The 20,295-nt window shown below is 44.3% G+C and overlaps 1 protein-coding gene across 1 annotated transcript in view; it reads right to left on the bottom strand.

The window, feature by feature from the left end:
- The window catches only part of znf438 (zinc finger protein 438), a 43,465-nt gene extending 23,866 nt beyond the window's left edge, over positions 1–19,599 (bottom strand). The window contains exon 1 of the mRNA XM_080050424.1: positions 19,500–19,599. The gene's annotated coding sequence lies outside the window, so the exon portion shown is untranslated. The remainder of the gene's footprint in view (positions 1–19,499) is intronic.
- Between the last annotated feature and the right edge of the window lie 696 nt (positions 19,600–20,295).

Here is a 20,295-nt window from a genome sequence, read left to right as displayed (position 1 = left end):
GGAGTTTGTTTTCCCTGGAGACAGGAGGTCAGTGAGGTAGGACAAGAAAAAACTCCTGTTGGACCTTTAGTGACCTGGCAGCAGAGAGAGGATGAAGAGGAGGAGGAGGAGGAGGAGGGTAACGCTTTGGCTCTGGTTCAAGCACAGACAGAATGTTTAAACTGCTCATTACTCAGTATTACACAACAGAATCACATAATCATGTGCTGAGGAATGTTCACTCGTTGCTGCAGACACTAAGCAAAGAAAGCCTAAATATTCCAGTTCTATTGCAACGGCATTTTGTTTTCATCCGTTTGTATTTTAATTTGTTTATTGGGGATAAAGAATTGGTACAGTTACACTTCAGTCTGTACTACTGAGAATCGTAGAATGTGACATTATTATGATTTGATACTTAGTAGGTACTCTCGTAGTGGTGCAAGTAATGCATACAAACCTACTTTTAAAAAAGGTCGAATATGTAGGGAGTCAACCGCGAAATAAGATTAGCATAGCTGAAAACATGGTTTTGTTGTTATTTTTGGTCATGCATCAAATGTAGTCCTGCCTCTGTCTTTCTTTCATGGGTCTTTCTACCCAAACACAGTGAGCAGTTAAAGGCACTACGAGTAAGATGGCACGTTGGCGTCCCCTTTGGACAAAAGCGGTAGTATTTTTACGACGCCCGCTGTCGCAAATGCTCGTGCCAGGCGCGTGAGCGTGGACTGAGAAGGGCGCAATATAGTGCATGTTCGTGTGTTGAAAGTGTGAGGACTCTTTTCGGCTCCGTGAGAGTGGTTTTGACACTGCATCAACTAATGCCAGTCAGTACACACACCTGCTTGCAATGAGTTGATTCAGCAGCGTCACCTAACTACTCTCTCTCTCACGGAGCTGTGTCCTCACAGAAAGCGAATGAATGAGAGACGGCAGTTAGTAGACTATGGATCACGATGAGGTAATGTGTTTGTGTTGTTGATGTAAATAATGACTATTTCAGATAATGGTTATCTGATGATGGTGAAGCAAAGCAAACTTTGTGTTAGTACCAACCGCTCATTCATTTAGCAGTCTAGTTTCGCTCTCGTGAAATTGTATACACGTTGCTTGGCAACGTCCTCCCGCCCGCCTATCACTCACTCTCCCTTTTCGCTTTTCTTCATTGCATTCTCTTTTTTTTCTTTGATGGTTCAGCCCCGTTATCAGTCATTTATGACGACAAATAACTGTCTCAAACAAGGCTCCCGCTCCCCTTCCCTCACCTGGAGGGATAGGCTTCTCAAATCGCGTTGCAGCGCCACACTGAAATCTGCAACCAATACGGATATGTGACCATAGAGCCTGCACGAGCGAACCGAAAATCGGACTGGGTGTGCGACCAGACCAAAAGCAGTAATAAAAACTATATAAAAACGTCTTTCTTTGCACTGATGGTCTCGTTTGCTGTTAAAGGTAATTTATGATTATCAGAGGAAACATGAGGTTGTTTAAAAGATATTTAAATGTTACTCGTATCCGCTTTAAGGAATCAAGGCAGACAGAGAAAAAAGGTTTAAGAGTGTTTAAGAGTGGTTACATCTTTGTAAAATCTCTTGAACAAGCAGCACATGAGCAAAAATCTGAGATCTTGGTCTGCTCTGCCCAAAAAACAAATCCTAGTCCTAACTGCTTCTCTACAGCCATTTTTTTTTTTACATTTCTACATGGAGCGTATTGTTATAAACTGAACTAAAGTCAACTAGATTCCATGCCTGAAGTTTGTAAGGTTTGTAAGTTTGTATGCCTCTAGGTGTGAAACTCTTTGGAAACATTGCTACAGTAAAGACACTTGATTCAGCAGCCTGCTCACTGACTTATAACTGAAAGACGAAACACCAAATGTATTAAAAGACAAGCCTGGTATTGAGCCGCTACCAAAGCAGAGTATTGGGTCAGAACCTGTGCTACCTGGTTAGCCCTGTATCTTAAAATGTGTCTAATCGCTGCACACTTTTACCCCTTTTCTACCAACGCCAACCAGGTTCCAGTTCTGGGCCGGTGCTAATGTCAGTTCACAGTTGGTTCAACATGCCAACCGTTCGATTTTCTATGGGCTAGAGAGAACGCTCAAAGCATTAGCTGCTCTCCCAGCTAACACTAGCGCTAACTTTAAGCACAACAACAACAGCACGCTATGGTAGAAAACTAAATAAAACCCTAAATTTGTAATAAACCAGAATTACCCTTTCCCAGTGCATTAGTGTTTCCAACTCACACATAAAGCTCTGGACACAGCACTCCCTTGGTTGGTAGTCTAATGTAGTCCCTCTTGCTGCAGGGTCACTGTTCCTTCATGTCGTACAAAGAAGGGAGCACCTTCAACACAGCTCAACATGGGCCCGCTCCTAGGCACCACCTCGTACCTTTCTCCTCTTTGTAACAGAGGGAGCCAGTTCCCCACACCGTGTGAATTATGCATCACACCTCCCAGCAACATCTCACCGGTTGTTCAATCGAGCTGCCCGAGGAGCACAGGTCCTGTTCGCTGCACCTCCTCACCAAAAGAGTCGGATCACTCTCACATCTTCAAAGAGAAGTCAATCGCGCCATAGATCGTACCACCCAGTGGGTTTACAAAACTTTTACTCCGTCTCTCACAGGTGCAGAGAAAGGGGAGGGGCCCCACGTTTCTCAGAAAGTGGAACAGGATTTTTTTTTGTTTTTTTAGTGAGGCGAGCTCCGACAAAAACTTGGAGCAGGGGTAGGTGGGAGGCAGTGAGGGGGGGATGTTGAGATCAAAAGCCTGCGAGTTCCTGGCGAGCGAACCCAATCAGCCGAGAGGGCCGAGGAGAGGAGGAGAGACAAGCGCTTCCCTTTTAAATTGATCCCACTGAGACCCTCAAGGTTCCCCTCGCAGGACTCGCAGAAAAAGCGATAAAAATCTGGCCCTGTGGATCTGACGAAGACTTGGGAGGGGAGAGGAGCGCAGAAGAAAGACAGTTTCGGAGGGGGGAGAGACACAGATAGAACAGAGGGGAACTGTGGGGGAAGAGGAGCCAGTTGAAGCACATCAAGGGGAGTCGAGGTAGACAAGAAGGGTGGGCTCATTCTCCGAGGGTGCATCCAGGCAGCATGGTGTGCCAGCAAAGAGCCAGAGCAGGGGGGTGGGGGGCTGCTATCAGCTATCAAACCCTGTGCTACACGTCTGATGATGTGCTCAACCAATCAACCGCGGCTGTATCTTTATTCTGCCCAGGTCCTGGCGGCTGAAATGTTGGATGGTTTCGCACTGGCCTGAGATCAGACTCTGGATGAGGCCGGTGTCGTTATCCGCAGCATGTTGGGGCCTCAAAGGAACAAGCGCTATCTGAGCAACCCAGAGACCCTGGAGCCTGCCAGACACACCACAGACCTGCCCAGTCGCCAACAGGAACACACAGGCACACAATAAGGTGGTGTGTGTGTGTGTGTGTGTGTCCTCTCCAATTCCATGGATGTATTTTACGGTACAATATGAAGTCATTACCGCCATGGCTCCAGTCATCATCACAGGAACACTTCACTCTTGTGCTGTTTAAGGTGGAGTCAGCAATTCTGCAGAACGCTTGTTGTTAAAATCAATTTGTATCAAATTTCCTCACGATCCAATACCCGTCCCTACCGTGTTTTTCGCTGAAAATAAATCTGGTGTCAATACACAGCCTAGGCCTTGTAAACAATGGGGCCACACCGTAGCTAGAAACATGTCCGTTTACAGACAGTAGGCTGTGTACTTACACTGTTCAGCGCGCACACACACACACACACACACACACACACACACACACACACACACACACACACACACACACACACACACACACACACACACACACACACACACACACACACACACACACACACACACACACACACACACACACACACACACACACACACACACACACACACACACACACACACACACACACACACACACACAGTACAGATAGATCATGAGATATTCACTGATTTTGACAAAAAGTGATTTGACACCAAGTGTTCTCCAGAATAGCTGGCTTTAAGAGTCATGACCAAAGACAGATGAGAAATTGATTACTTTGCTTTTAACTGAGATCCAAATATGACATACTTTGAACCACCTCCATGACCTAAACATTGAATTTCCTTCTGATTTGTTAATGTAAGCCGTCTTCTTGGAACTTACTTAATCAGAGGCATCTACTACAGTTGAGCTGTGACAAAAAAAAATCTAGGAAAAATAGCTGAAATGTATCATCCAATTCACACGGTGGTGGTGGTGGGGTGATGCTGCCTGGAGGAGGCCATAACGGCAGGTTTTTTGCACGACATTTCAACTTTGGTCATTCAGCAGCTAAAAACCCTTTTGCCTTTAGACACAGAAAAACACATATTGTGAACTATATCATTCGGGCATACTGAACCTGTTAGGAGGGAGAAATGGGAGGAGGGAAGTGAGATCAAAAGGAATCAGCATTCCTCTACACCTCAGATACTGAGGACAAGTTAAGAAGTGAGGTGAGAGTGAAGAAAGACATTCCTTTTGCATCATGGCACTCCACAAAAGCAGGACAGGCAGGCTAATCACCATTTCCATCCTGCATTACGATCCAAATTAGATATTAAAGTAGCTGATGAACAAAGTACTTGATTATCAGATGCTTTGGAAGCAGTACAAATAAAGCGACTTAGCTGTGATGGATAGCCAGTGGTTGGCATGAATAACTCACAGCCTCATAAATAAGCAGATCTCTACTAATTTAATTAAAGTAGCCTGAGGCCGACACACCTTATCCCTGCCCAATCACTCCCCAGCAACCACACTCCTCTTCCTATGACAAATGTAGTGAAAATCACGTAACTATTTAACATCAATATTATGACATATCATTCAGCTGACTCTCCAGACGGAGCCATTTATTTAACAAGCCGAATAGAAATTGCCAAGGAGAGTTGAAATGTACGTGACCGGGGCTCAGTTGCCACAGGTAACCTTTTTGGAGGGACTAAGTGTGGCAAATTGATTGCCAAGAGCTCAAACTCATCATGAGTGCTAATTTTCAGAAGCAGTGCACGGTGGAGCAAGGGGAAAAAAAGAGGCTCTATTTATAACGGAGGGAAACAGGAGAGGGGGATTAGCTTGTCATTAGAATAAAGAGCGGAGAAGAAGAATCAATTTCAGGGTTTAAAAAGCTGACAAACACAGTTCACTTATTCTTTCTCTCCGTCCCTCTTTGCCTTTCAGCATTTTGAATAAAACAGCCTACGATCTAACAGGAATGGAGGTGAGGTTTTTTTTTTTGGGAGGCGGGCTCAAATTTCTATGTATAACAGAAATTGATAGTGAGTTGTCCTCATACCCCCAGGTACTGACAATTGGGCTACATTTTCAAAAAAAAAAAATCACATTACTCTTTTCTGATTAATAAAAAAACTCCAATAATGTATCCCCTGTGGATCAGACTATACAAATAGTAACTGGAGCCAGGTTATTCATTGGAACAGTCTTTTTAAATTGTAGGTTACTCAATAGTCGAAGGAGGCAAACAATCGCATACATCCAGATAATCCTAGTAAGCCCATCATCATCACCAGACTAAATCTCTGTGACGTGATCCACATTGTTTCCAAATTTGGGGGACTCAATGTTGCACTCAGCACAGATATTACCAGAGAGGGTATTCATGTAGAGGAGATGGGGACCTCAATCTGTCAGATTTAGGAAACTTTAAAATGCTGAAGATGGAGACACTGACCGGCTTTGAGGACAGATAATACAGGTAAGGACAACAGCAAGTCCTCCTTTACTAAAACATTCATAGGAAATTAAATTTGATAGCATGTCTTCATGCATCACTCTTACGAACCAAGATGACTCCCTAGTCCCTATGTTTTTGAAATATAGGCGCCACATCTGTATAACAAACTAGATACAATGTATACTTTGAAAGCAACTATCCACGCTGAATGTCAAATGTATTTGATTTGATCGGGAGATATTCTCTGAAAGATAGGAGGCTTGTCACCTATTAGTCACAGAGGCCTTTTCAAGCCATGTGTCAAAATGACAAATCAAGCCAGAGTCAATTTTGCAAATGAACGCTCCTAATTACACTGAACACAAATATAAACGCAACACTTTTTTTTTGCTCCCATTTTTCATGAGCTGAACTCAAAGATCTAAAACTGTTGCATTGCATTTAGTAGTAGCAGCTTTGGATGGGGCATAGTAATCCTGGAAGAGTCCACTTTGTCAACCGTTTGACAAATGTGCTCCTTATTCTTGAGTAATAGTGTATTGAAGTGTGTGATATATTCTCCATCACCTGGGCTTACTCCAGGTGTGAATAATGGAAAAGGTCTGCGAACAATCTGGTTTCCCAGCATACCTTCGGGAACTAGAACAGGAAGGAAGTATGAGGCTGATGTCAGGAGTGACCCGACCCGGTCATCCTGCTGCCCCCTCACAACAAAGCCCTCACTGCCTAACCCAGGTTGTCATGTGCCCACTAGTTCAACCTAGCTAAGTATTTGGGACAGGAACCACACGGGAAATGGCGTAACTCGAAACAAACGGGAACTCATGCAGGGGGAGGTGAAAACAAAGTAATCGCAAAGTAAACTTTTCCACCAAGGACACATTGAAGCTAAGGATAGTTTAGCATGGTGGAGGCAGTGGTGCATTTGGGCCGTCGGAGAGGAGCTAAGCTGGCTGTAGGAGGCAGCAGAGGGGGGATTTATCTTTCACAAGTAGGCCTTGGAAGCCAGAATGAACTGAAGACAAGCACCTGATGTCGCCTGTAGAGGATGCTGCCAAGACTCTTCACATTACTGATACAGCAACAGGAATGCATATTTAATTAATACACTTCAGCAGATGGACAAAACTGGACTCTCCAAACCAATCGGCTTATGGCGCATCTAATAGCATACGAGGAAGAAGGATATCATGGTAATTTGTCTTGTCTGCGGAGCACTCTGACAGCCCCATTGATGCTGACATCTCTTTAACATGAGGTTAGTGGGTGTTTGGCCTCCCCTCCAGTCGTTTGTGAGCTGCAGAGCCTGGAAATGATTAGGCCTGGGAGGGCAATTAGCTTGAGCATCACTGGGCTAAATATAGTCCGGCTTGGCCCAGCTCTGCTCCTGGGTCACATCCACACCGCAGCCTCTCTCCACGCAGTCATGTTGGCTCAATCTGGATCCCGTTTTGCTTTACGAGTGATGCGAAGGCCTAGGCTGACTCAGACGAGATAACATAACTCAGCCGTCGATCAGGAGTCTCGGGAGGGAAGGAAGTGAGTGGGAAGGCATCGTGGAACAGAGGAAAAAAGGGATGATGTTCGAGAGGAAAGCATGTTAACCTCGATATCCGGAAAATATTAGCTTGAGGAGCATGTTCCTGAAGTTCACTGACTCATATTTATTTATCCCAATCACGCTTCAGAATGTTGTCAACACGCGGCCGCCTCGCTTTCACACGAGCAAACCTTCAGCTTGAACACAGCCTACTTTCACAAGAAAACGGTCTCAAATGGACCACGGTTGAGAAAACATGCTTTTCCCACACAGCCTTACACCAACTCAACGGAATGCAAAGAAAGAATGCTTTCCCATCCCACGGCTACCCTGCCCCTCCAGTCCCCGTATCTCCCACCCCATGTGAGAAGAACATGTAGGAGATTTTATCCCTAAAAAACAGGAGGTTTCGCCCACTCGTTCACCTGGGACGGCTCTTGGACGGCGGAGGCTAGCTAAAAGGTTATAGGAGCCTGGGAATGTTTAACATCAAGAAAGCAATCAGAAAGTAGCCGGAGCTGTGGGAATTGGACAGGAAACATGGAGAGTAACCCCTTCCTGGCCTGAGAGGAAAGAGAAGGGGAAGTGATTTGGGTTATGTGACGAAATCTCTACTGTAAGCTGAAAAAGGAGCCGGTTGGGCATTTATAGGAATAATACTAGTTCTTCTGTGAAAATGCTATATTTAGCTAGTTTACATCAAGATTTTTTAAGTACACTGAAAGAAAACAGTTTCACTTCTCGTGCCAGAAACACATTTTGCTTGATCTCTACCAACATCAGTGTTCAGAAAGGTGTTCAAGCCACAGTTCAAATGAGATACAAGAAAGGCAGAGAGAGAAGCAAAGGCAGTGGCCTCTAAATAAACTTGGACTCCGCTTGATTCTTCCCATAATTGACTTGACCTGGTGTGTCTTTCGGCAGCGTATAGACTGAAGTAAAAACACAAGTGGAAATGTTCTGCCACTACACATCTCAGCACAAATTGCACAAGACAGCTCAGGAAACAGGGGTTTGCTTTGTACCCTGCGCGGAGAACACTTGTCAACCAGTGAGTCCCGCACTGTAAAAGGCCTATTCCTGCCTCTGTCTTGTGCCTGAATTGGGCAAAAAGAGCTGCACACACACAGGCCAGCACCAAACAAGACTAAAGTGTCTACGCTGGCCATGCTCATTGTAAGAAGAAAGCACACTGTAACATCGATAAAAGTAGATGTTTTGTCGATGTTTTAACAGAGGATTACTGTCCCTTTTTTCCAGTTTGATTTCTGCTGAAGGGAGCTGATTATATTGCTTATGTATGAAAAAGACAAATAGAAAAAACACTTTGACAGCTGGCTGGATGAAATGTGATCTGTTTTCAAATTGTGATGCATCATGTATTTAAAGTAATTCCATCCAAAAGCTGACTTAAACTGAAACTCATACAGAGGAGCTTCTATTAGTTGAACAAATGTGTAGCGTCTTACAACCCATACAGAGTAAACATAAGCAAGCAGTGGTTGGGTAGGTTAGGAAGTACTGACATGATGCATGTGTGCACATGTATCGTATGTAACAACTTGTAAAATGTTCTATTTTACTCTGCGGGACCATGGGTATTTATACCAAATATTATGGAAATCTATCTAAATGGTAGATGGTCAACTTCGACCTTCCGGACGCATTACATTTCGCTGTAAAGGATACTATTCTAGAAGAAAGGTCAGTGGGTAACTATAGGATTCATCCTCTTGGGGCCAAGAATGGTTATCCATCCAGCCAAAACGCTGGCTAAAAAAATATTCAAACTATCTGAACTGCACCTTTTTAACAAGTGGCTTGATTAGCGACTGAAGACAAACTGTGGTGTCACTTTACATGACTTGAGAAAGCGCTATAGCACTTCCCATGAAGTGTAGAAGGGAGTTGATGCAGCAACACAGTAGATCCATCTAAATACTGCCTACCAGAAATAGCCCATTGGACCTAATCCCAGTCAGAAAGTGCATATGTTGTGTCCGCACAATAAGAAATTCCCTTTAAGCCCTAACATTATGGCCATACCCATAGATATCCTTGCAGCTTGTAGCGGCAGAATAAAACTGGAAAATACATCCATCATGAGGGGAGCTTGTTTTGGCAGTGTGCAGTGATGATAAAACTGTGGACATGCTCAGTGTCCTGTTTAGAAACTGTTTGTTAATCTATCATTTGCCACAAGAGGAATGAGATAACAATATGGTGCAGGCTTACAGTGCGGGAGTGGAAAGATCGAAGCGTGTCCTTGGGCTGACATTATTTATTGAAATAAATTCACTCGGGTCTGAAATATGTATAGCGAATGAATTTTGAACAGTGCTTCTGAACTAGGGCTTTAACTCGGCGTAACATTGGCCTGCTCCTTTCAACACATGTCCCTTGTGTGACACACGGCAGGGATAATAGAGAGGAAAAGGCCTGGCCGCTTTAATTTACCCCCTTTCATGAATGGCAGGGATTTTCCTTTTGATGGCCTATTTCAACGTATGGATAATTTCCTTCCCTAAGCATAGCAGAGATTCTGATCTTAATTACTTTGTTAATTAGCCGTGATTCACAGGGAGAAACCTTGCCCTATCCACAGTCCCCTTGCATTGCTCAAGGGGGCTTCCTTAGAAGGCCCTCACATCCCTGCTCCCATTTCAACCGGCAACCCATCCTGTGCTCGTGACACTGCCTTTGCAAGTCTGCCTTTGCTGAAGGTGGGCTTTTTCTTTTTCCTCCAATGTCAGCAAACCTCCGTAGAGCTATCTGGCTCTCTCCATTCTATTGCCCCCGAGGAAAGCAGAGCCGATCACCCACCCTGCCCCCTGTCCACGGTAGACTTATATCACACGGATGCATTCCACAGATTTATGTTTATCGTTTTCCAATGAAAAGAGGGACAGCCGGTGCAACATCCTGCCTGCTCCTCTCACCACGTGATGAATGCGGCTGCCTCGCTCCGGGTGCCTCCACTAAGGCCGATCGATGGAGCATTTAGCTAATCACAAGAGAAAGCCACAAAAGGAAGAATAAAATGGATTGTCATAAGCAAGACTTGTTGACTTGAGCTTCGCTGGACAAACCATAACGCTTTTGCAGATTGCACGCAATGCTTCCTCCCAACACCACCTCACAGGAAGCTATCACTCGTCCAGGTGGATCCAGCTTTCTCTTGTTCTCAGAGCCGATTACATGCCGCCTACATGAGTTTGTATCTTGAACGGGCTGTGCAGGAGAAGTTGAGCAAAAGTGGGTGTTTTGGCAATGCAGGCTATAGCTGGAGAGAACAGCCGGCCGACAGAAAAAGGAAAGGTAAGGTCCAGCTGAGGCAGCTGCTTGCCATTACCCCCCCCCCCCCTCCTTTCTCTGGCAGGAAATAAGCAATCATTTAGTACTGACAGGTACATGCTGAACCATTGCTATCTCTGCTCTCAAACCAACAAAAAAATTGTGGATTACAGCAGTTTAGTATTAACCTTATGCTTCTCTCTGCTATCCTGGCCAAGGTGAGCGAGTTTCATGCCTTTCAGAATGTTGAGTGTAGATGTTCCCTGAGTATGATCAAACATGAAGCAATACTGGTGATGCAACGCCTACACATGAGCATATGTACAGTAAGAGAAGATCTATTCTCTGACAGCAGGGAGAGTATCAGCTCTAGTTGCCGCCGAGACGGACAAAACACAAAGGCAAACAGAGGAGAAAAATCTCACTCGCAAAATCCTTCCTCAAACATGTGAGGTGCTTTCCTGCCTGTGAGAAGCAGTCATTTAGAGGTCTCTGGTGAGCTGTGCAGGGCTTTAGCGTGTCCAACTTGGATGTGGAGTGGAGCTGCAGACCGGCCTTAATGCTCTGCCAGGTCACCGTTCCTGTCTGAAAATGGCAAATACAAGGCCAGTGTGGATGCTTGTGGCTGTGGGGGGAAATAAACGAGGTGGCAGTTCAAGCAAAAAAAGCTACGAAAATCCACTATATAGACAGTTTAGTACTGTTCAGCCAGGACACTACCATAGGGAAGACATTTACTGAGTTCTGTAAAAACCACATCCAAACTAGTTTTTGACAGTGGTTCAGTATAGCTTTTGGCAATTGTCTAGCTGTGACAATAATAATAATATAAACGGCCTTTTGTGCAGTGGCAGCATTTGTAGCTTTATAATTCAATAAGCAGAGAAGAAGAGGACATGTAGGGAGTGTGGGCCTGATATGAGTAGACTCTTTCCTGGGTGGAGAGATCCCCCCTTAAAATAGCCGTAGCCTTGTCGGAAATATCCCAAATATTATTATTCTTTCCGACAAAATCTAATCTTACATTTTAATGGTACAGGAGACTGTGCCAAGAACAAAAATCAAATGCCCACATACAGACAGTCAGCAGGCACGCAGTCAGCTCTGTTGTTTTGTCTGTGACAGCCCTGTACTACATGCCCTCTCCCTTTCTCCCTCTACAAACAGCTCTATTCTGCAGCCCCAGATGTCTCATTACTGTAAAACAAGCAGGGGAGATGAGCGACATACAAGCCACTGGCCCACAACGCTGACTCCCTTTCAATTAGAAGGGATTAAGCCTAGCCTATAGCATGAGTAGGGCCTTACAATGCCAATACCTTACCTTGCATTGCGGCCGGACCGCCATATGTCAGACCAAAATAAATCACGGAGAGCTAAGGCTATAGCAGGAAAGCGGACTTATGGCTCCACTAGAGTGCACAACGGGCGTAATAGAAGGAGGATGCTGTAGCCTCTATAAAATTTTACACTCTATGAAAAGGGGGCACGGGCAGAGAGACACAGGTATACCTTCCCTCGCTGCCTCGTAAATTAGACCTATAGGATCCTCCGGCAATTCCTCAGCAGATTTAGTGGCTTTACTCAGCGTGCATTAAATCAAACGATAAAGTGGAGCCAGTGAAATCTTTTCTGCAGTGTCATGCTTTGGGCTAAGCCAACTGGACGGATCCCATCCCCCCCCCCCCCCATGACAACGTACTGTAGAGAGAGAGAGGGAGAGAGAGAGAGAGAGAGAGAACCTTAACGGGGGATAGCCAGGGTCCGGCTCGTACCACCGCGCCTGCATCACTCACTTTTATGGGAATAGGGCGGCGTGGGGTTTAACAAGAGGTTTTACTCGTCAAGGGAACCGACATTACATAACCATAAAACGATGAGGGCCCACAAATCAACCGGTGTGACTTGTGACGCATGGCAGGGCTGGACTTTGTTGAGCAGCTCGCCATCACCCTGCCAGTCAACACTTGTGGGGGGGGTTGGGGGGGGGGTAATGGTAAGGGTTAAAAAAACAACAAAAAATAGATTTCTAATACAAACTGCATATCGTACATTCAGATGAGCAGAGCCTATTTGCTGGACTTTCCTTCACCACCACATTTCAAATTGAAAATGCAGATCTAAAAACTGCAGCTAACCCACTCCGCTCCCCCGCTTCACTCGTCTGCATCATTTTCCAGGGAGTGTGTGCCATAGCTGGAGCCACTCCACTGACCAGGGGCGTCTGTGGTTGAACAGTGCTAGTCCGCAGGTCCGGAGAGGCAGGCAGGCAGGCTCCGCTATGCCTGACATGGTGCACCCTCGCATGGGGGGGAACGACTGAGTAATGGCAGGGTAACTTGATCCGGGGGCTGGGGAGGGAGTGGGAGCAAAGCCCTGACGCCTAAATCATAGTTGTGGGATGGATGGAGAGAGAGAGAGAGAGAGAGAGAGAGAGAGAGAGACATGTTTGCAAGGGAAGCTACACAGAGGGGTTGAGGAGGCTGAGGAGACGTTTTGTTCGGTGGGTTGGGCGAGCAGAGAAAATGAGCAGCGGTGGTGGTAAAGACAGGATATTTGGGAAGCTGGCCAAATGACAGGGGGATGAAAGTGAAGAACGCCTTCTATTCCTCGTGCAGTACATCCAAACGCCGGGGAGGGAGGGACCACGGAGGAATGACAAGGCGTGGGCTTGGGTTTCAAATTCACAAGCCCCGACTCAGACAAGAGTAAACACACGTAGGCCCCAAAATGACTTTGATTTTCCCCAGTGTCTGAGGGCTAAATGAGAAAATGTAGCCTGGCAGACATAAATAAAATGTACACGTCTTTATATAGGCCAAATGGTTTAAACAGGGATTCACAGGTAATACAGCTTCACCACAGAGAGGAGAGGCACTTGATTACATCTTGAGCTCATTTCATTTTATATATATTGCTTTTTTGTTATTCCACTGATTGATTTTATTTTTTATTTTACAATTCATTTAATTAGAAATGTGTTGATAATAACTTCTCAGAGCCAAAAATATTTCCTAAATTGTCAAAAGTGGTGCGGAAATGTTTTCGTCATCTGACCAATCAATAATTGGACTATACGTTTCAGCTCTGGTAAAAAAAAAAAGGAGTGTATATTTATACTGTAATGCATGTTCGGAAAAACATTACTTTTTTTTAAATCCTTGTTTATCCTTCCAGCAACGACTGCTCTTGTAACACGACACATTACACACTAGAATCCATGTGGGGAAAAAACAGACATTTAAAGTCATACTCTTGCCAAAACACAAAAATACCTTCACAAAAATAGAAAATGATGAAAACCCCCTGATTGTAATAACTCATAGCAGGGCTGAGCCTCGTTGTCATGATAGTTGCCAAACTCCATCACAACTTCCTTTTTTTGCGAAGCCTTTATTCACCGAGCAAAAAAAAATGGTGTTCATGTAAAGATATCCTATGCTCCACTCTTTAAACTGTATTGTCTTTATCAGTTGTTGGCTGCTAAATCAGTTGGGGGGGGGGGGGGGGGGCAGTGGTAATAAGAGAGGGGCACGTTTAACCCTAACCCATCCTACCCTACAGATACTTTGAAAGCCGGGCCTTTACCCAATTCCACTTCAAAAAACAGTCTGATCATTTCACTAAGTGAAACGACACATGTGAAAACTACCAGCCAGTTCCATTTACCACGCTGCAGTCGGCTCTCATCAGCCTCACATCACGTTGCCACACAACGACAATATTTTCCAAACGCACACAGAGCGAACAAAATGCTTTCCTACAAAGTGGAACACGGGCCAGGAACTATGCAAAATGCTCAAAGGAGCAAGCCTAATATAATAATATGCCTGAGCTGCCTGCAGCCTACACGGACCCCTGTAAAAGTCAGTCATTAAGCTTCACATGTCATTTTCATTAACTTTTCTTGGAAACAAGAGTTCTAAGCGAGACCCAACAATTTAGCAGAGCAAGAAAAAAAAAATGCTCACCACCACCAGACTATTACCGAACCACATCCTCCTACTTTTCCATCCACAATATGGTCGCCATTCATTATTCAGACTGGGAGATGCACTTTCCTTGTTCCTCAACTCTCTCCACTCGTGACATCTTCGGGGCAGCACTTAACAGACAAGGATCAGCTGCTTACAATTCAGGTGTAGCAACAAAAAAAAGGAAGAAAGAAAGAAAAGAAACTTCTAAGGTTTTATTCAATTAGGGCTGCCAGGGCCGATGATGGACATTCTAATTTTGTGCCAGAATTTTTTTTTTAAACTCACTCTAAAAGGAGTCTTTGAATGCGTCACTGAATTAGCACACGCATTAATGTTTTCAAGAGAGAGCTGCTTTTTAATTCCTGTCTTTTAGTGCCCATATTACGCCCATAATGTAGAGATGCCATAATTTGAAAAAAGTAGGTCATGCCTTGGAGCGATATTTCAGAAAGAATCAGAAAACACACAATGAGCAGCACGCTACACAGTGTCCAATGTTCGGCTGTATATCTTCATCCTCCCTAGTAGTGTAAAATGTCAACAGGATTTGGATACACTCTCAACCTTTTTTTCTTTGCTATTACCATCGACTGAGACTGTAAACTTCAAAGTGTTGGCAACGAGTGGCGCCTGGGCCCTAGTGAAATAATCTTGTGTGTTATGGTAACATGATGATGATGGTTATGATTGAGCGGAAATGTAAGACAAGCATCTAAGCTTCCTCCGCGTGCTTCCACCCTCCTCATCTACAGCCACATGTGAAACCACACTGGAGACGCTGGCCCAGGCCAAAGTAAACGCTCCCCTCATTTGGGCCTGGCATGTGTTTACACTGGATGCCAGCTTTACATGCCAACCCCTTACTCAGAATCTCCTGATAAATGCTATCAACATTTTGGAAATCTTTTTTTTTTGTTTGTAGTCATTGTATGAATTGAACCTTAACGAGTGAGACATTTCCCACAGTGGGCTCAGAGATAAAAAAGAGATATTGTTGCAGTCAAACACTGCTGTGTGTGTGTGTGTGTGTGTGTGTGTGTGTGTGTGTGTGTGTGTGTGTGTGTGTGTGTGTGTGTGTGTGTGTGTGTGTGTGTGTGTGTGTGTGTGTGTGTGTGTGTGTGTGTGTGTGTGTGTGTGTGTGTGTGTGTGTGTGTGTGTGTGTGTGTGTGTGTGTGTGTGTGTCTCACACTGACTCATCTATAGGGCTGAGAGCTGCTCTGAGTCTGCAAAAGAATATCACACACGAATACACACACACACACACACACACACACACACACACACAGTGTAGTATAAGGTGCAGCCCCAAAAGTGAGCAGCAAGCCTCTCTGAAATGAACTATGAATGTAAATACAATGTCGTTTTGTATTTGTAGTGGATGCACTGGAGCATGAATTAAAAGCTGATTTCTGTGTGTCTGATCAGATTTGGAAATGGCTGTGTCACATGTTCTGCCAAACAGCACGGCCTGTTCACGCTATTCTGCCAGACTGCAGTGACCCGTGCTCATGAAACATGGAAGCTAACAGAGTTCTCAGCCACTTAAGGCAAAATGGGGCATTTTAGAAAGTTAAAAGCATTCAAAAAAGGGCCAGTTCACCCAAACTCAGAAAGAACATATTTTACCACTTAGCTCTTGCAGTAAAGGTAGCCATGCAAATTATATTTAAAACCTTTATCTCATGGTGTACTGCAGCCACTACAACTGAACTGACTCAGTTTGCTCATCAAAACAATACACTGCCAATAGTTTTCATCTGGGCTGCAACAGTGACAAACATGAGTCACAAAGAAGAGATGTTGTCACATGGTGAGCCTACTACAGCCCAACCAGTCAGATTCCTGCAGAAACAATAAGTCAGCGTTTTCCAGCATGCTGATTGGTCAGTAGTCAGGCTTTTTATAAGTGACGTGATCAACACATCACCTACTTTCATCGCAGTGTCTCGCTGTCGTCACGTCTTTAACTTTTGCCGACTTTCCACCATAGCAACTTCATTAGTGACAAACCTATCGACTTTTTCTGGCTTGGACAAATATAGCAGCCCCCAGCCACCAGCAGACAGACAGCACCGTGACCGCTCTGAGCAAGGGCTGCCAGGTGACGTTTTACGTTAATAGTTTTATAGGTCCACATTCAATAGGCCACTATATATAAAGAGGAAGCTCACCTAACTGTATTAATATAGTTATATGGCAACAAATGTTTGTAAATTATGTTTGTAAATACATAAATATTTCATTTGCAAACCACCTGAACCAGCCTTTTCTATTCATGTTGCCTCTTTCAGAATTGCATATGAGTTGATTATGTCATCTAGCTTCTTCCAGTTACATTTGGGAGAGCCAACAACTCCTTTCCTTACACAGGAGTCAACATCAGAGGTCTCAGATAAGGGCTTCTGGTGAAAAGGGGTAAAAAAAATCCCTTTTCCTAGAGGAATGCCTGAAAGGATTTCACATGGCAAAATCCAAAACACAATGAACTGCATCATCTGCTGGCAATGCTGGCAATACAATATCAGTAGGCATTATTGCCCAAAGTAAAACATTGGGAAAAATGTGTATAAATGCGTTGCGGGCCGATTTAAGGTGTGCCCGGCTTATTATTGTCCCACTTGCTACATGCATTTTCATAGTGATTAATATTAGCCTATAACGATAACATTCTTGCTAACAACGGGTCGGTCGGTCTGAGCCAGTTTGTTTAAGTTTACAGAGCCTAGGCTGTATATTAACACCTGAGTTTTTTTCAGCGCACACAGAGACGTAGAGGTGTTCACCAGAATCTCTGACTCCACCTTTGACCTTTGGGGCTTTGAGTAATTCCTGTTAAGTTTGACTATGGTTAGAGGTTGTGAGCACTGTCAACACATCACATTCATTACAACAGAGGAAGAAATGTGAATGACATATCTCTAACTCACTCAATCACACCAAACAGAAAGCAAGATTCCTCCCACCAGTGACAACAACCAGTGAGTGAGTATTTGCACTAGCTGTGTTCTCTGACTTTCTGTTATGAGTGTAGAAGTTGAACCAAATGTGAATTTGTGTGACCATCGTCAGCACAAAATATTGCAGACACAGCAACAAAAAAAAAAAAAAGAGGAACAGGAGAGCATTTTCTCTCTGCAGGTCCTACTAAAGTTGCCTTAACATGTCAGCACAACAATACCAGCGTTTGATTCACACACCACTGAATAATGTCAGGTTGACACCAGGCTCTTGAGCAGCACACTGTCGCCCCAATTTCTCAAACTAAAACAGAAAAATTGTGTTTTTCCTTCGACTTCCCCTGACTGAAGGCCTAGGACTTGTGGGGTTCGCTGACCTTTATGGCATCTTTTACGGGACCAAATACTGGGCTGCTTCAGATGGTGGAAATAAAAATAAATTGTTGCATCTGGAAAGGGAAATGAAGAATACTGTCTGGAACACGGTGTATACCACAGAGAGAGATTTCCACTTCCAAAACGATGGATCTGACTTGTAAAGGGGAATTTTCTCCATCTCACCACAACGTATCATATACCTCATATTGACACAACTTTAGAAGTGTTTCAAGCTAAATAACTCACTATGTTCAGAGGTGTTTGACCTCAGATCAGATTTGTTTCCAGCCCTATAGCAGTCAAACATCCATCAGTGGAATGCACTCATTTAGTCATTTAACTTCTCTCTTGATGCTGTCCCGGAAAACATAAAAACTGATCTGAGACAAGTGCTATTATTCCGTTCCTATTAACAATCCATCCATACATCACACAGAATTGTAGAGACAGAGACCAGGAAACAATACAGTAAGTAACGTCATAGTGAACAAGCTATATCAAGTTTAGCCGATTACGAACCTATTAAAAGGTTACATATATTATGCTGATTTTATAGGTTCAAACGTGTAATTTGAGCATCTACTAGAAACTGTTTTCATAGTGCAGTGTACAAAAAACCCTTTGTATTTCTCACAGTGCCATTGCTGAATCTCATTTCAGCCTCTGTCTTAAATGCTCCATTTCCCCAGTCTCTTTAAGCCCAAGCCCAGTCTGCTCTGATATATATATATATATATCTGCCTTGAATATAGTATGGTTTGAATCAACAGATATTCAGGGGTCTCTGGGGATATGCTAAGTTAGGTTGGTAATAAGGGAGCACGGCTTCTCCCCTTATGACATCATAAGGGGAATAATACTAGAAAATCAATGTGTGTTCAATCATTCTAGATTTCTTCTGTGAGACAGGGTAACAGGTGTCTCACTGCATTCAGCGTGTGTTATTATCCACAGCAGCTCCATAGGTTGAATTGGTTTGAAATTGATTGATTGTATCATAACTATGCTTAAGTTAGAGACAGACAGCTGATGCGTTCAAGTGCACCTCCTCTACTCTTCTGCACTAAACAATGCACTGCCTATTAAAAGAATGCACAGTCCCTCCCATGGGGTTCTCTCTGCACAGGTGCACGTCCAGCACGCACTGACACTCGGGGGGCGAGTGGATGAGATAAGTGTAGTTGTTCACTGCACAATAAATAATGGTCCGTTTAGTGTCTGTTTGAACATCTCGGGTCTTGTTTGTGTCCGTGAACACATCATACAACAGGGAACCCTATCACGGTGACGTATGTGAGCTATGCACAGCTGCAGGATTAGCCACAGGCCTGCTCTGCATTAGCTCCACACACAGTGCATGACAGCCACTGTATGTGTATAACCGCCGTTTAATGCGCGTGCTTGCTAACGTAAAAAAGTGCACTTTGTGAAGACGACTGTTTGTTTGTGAAGCCGTGGTTCTTACTGTAAACACAGAGCAGAGCCAGAGCGTCTTGCAGCTGCTGCACGTACAGGCTACTACCGGGATAACATTGCAAAGAGAACGTCGTTTCTCTATGAATAAAGCGGCGGGCCGGGTGAAAATGTTGCATGAACCGTAAACACGTCTCACCTGGATCCCCAGTTAAGCGGAGGAAGCGCCTTCAGTCTACAGGCGGGCTCATTTTCCGTAAATACCTGGCAAAACCGTCGATCCTCATAACTGTTTCTCTCCAGCCATTTTGAGCCAAACCGTGCAGCTGGTGCGGCGGGTGGAGTAATTAGACCAAGTTCTCAAGCAATCAATTTTTTTCGCTGCTAATGCCGACAAAAAGTAATAAAAGAGTCTAATGTGTGTAAAGATTGTGATTCAGTCGCCAATTTGTGTTTCAGGCGAGTGAGGACGCGACAACTCGCGGTCACTAGTTTCCTGTAACACCCCCGTGTAGGCAAAAATGGTACGGCTCGTAACATTCTGGGGACCTACTTTGCTGTACTTGGTCTGTGCAGCCAATGAGCGGCTCCGTAGTAACCTGTAGCAGCGGCACACGGTGCTGTCACTGTCACATTGCCTGTCTCTCTCTCTCTCTCTCTCGCTCTCTCTCTCTCTCTCTCTCTCTCTCTCTCTCTCTCTCTCTCTCTCTCTCTCTCTCTCTCTCTCTTCTCTCTCACACACACACACACACACACACACACACACACACACACACGGCAACTAATATCCGTACAATAGGCTAATAGGGGACTGTGGGAGAAGTTAAAGTAGCGATAGCTTGCATTGGGCAAAATGCAAAGTCATTTCAATTTTAAGTCAAAGAGACATTCCACCGATTTCAACTCCTTGTGCACTTGAACGCTTTTATCATATATTTTTTACACTACAGCCTATCTGTTTTTATAATGTATGTATTGTATGCATCACACAGGAG

The sequence above is a fragment of the Ammodytes marinus genome (genome assembly GCF_949987685.1).
Source record: "Ammodytes marinus genome assembly, chromosome: 21".
In the NCBI taxonomy this organism is placed as follows: Eukaryota; Metazoa; Chordata; class Actinopteri; order Uranoscopiformes; family Ammodytidae; genus Ammodytes; species Ammodytes marinus.
Note: the sequence above shows the minus strand (reverse complement) of the source record. Positions and strands in the feature narration are given on the sequence as shown.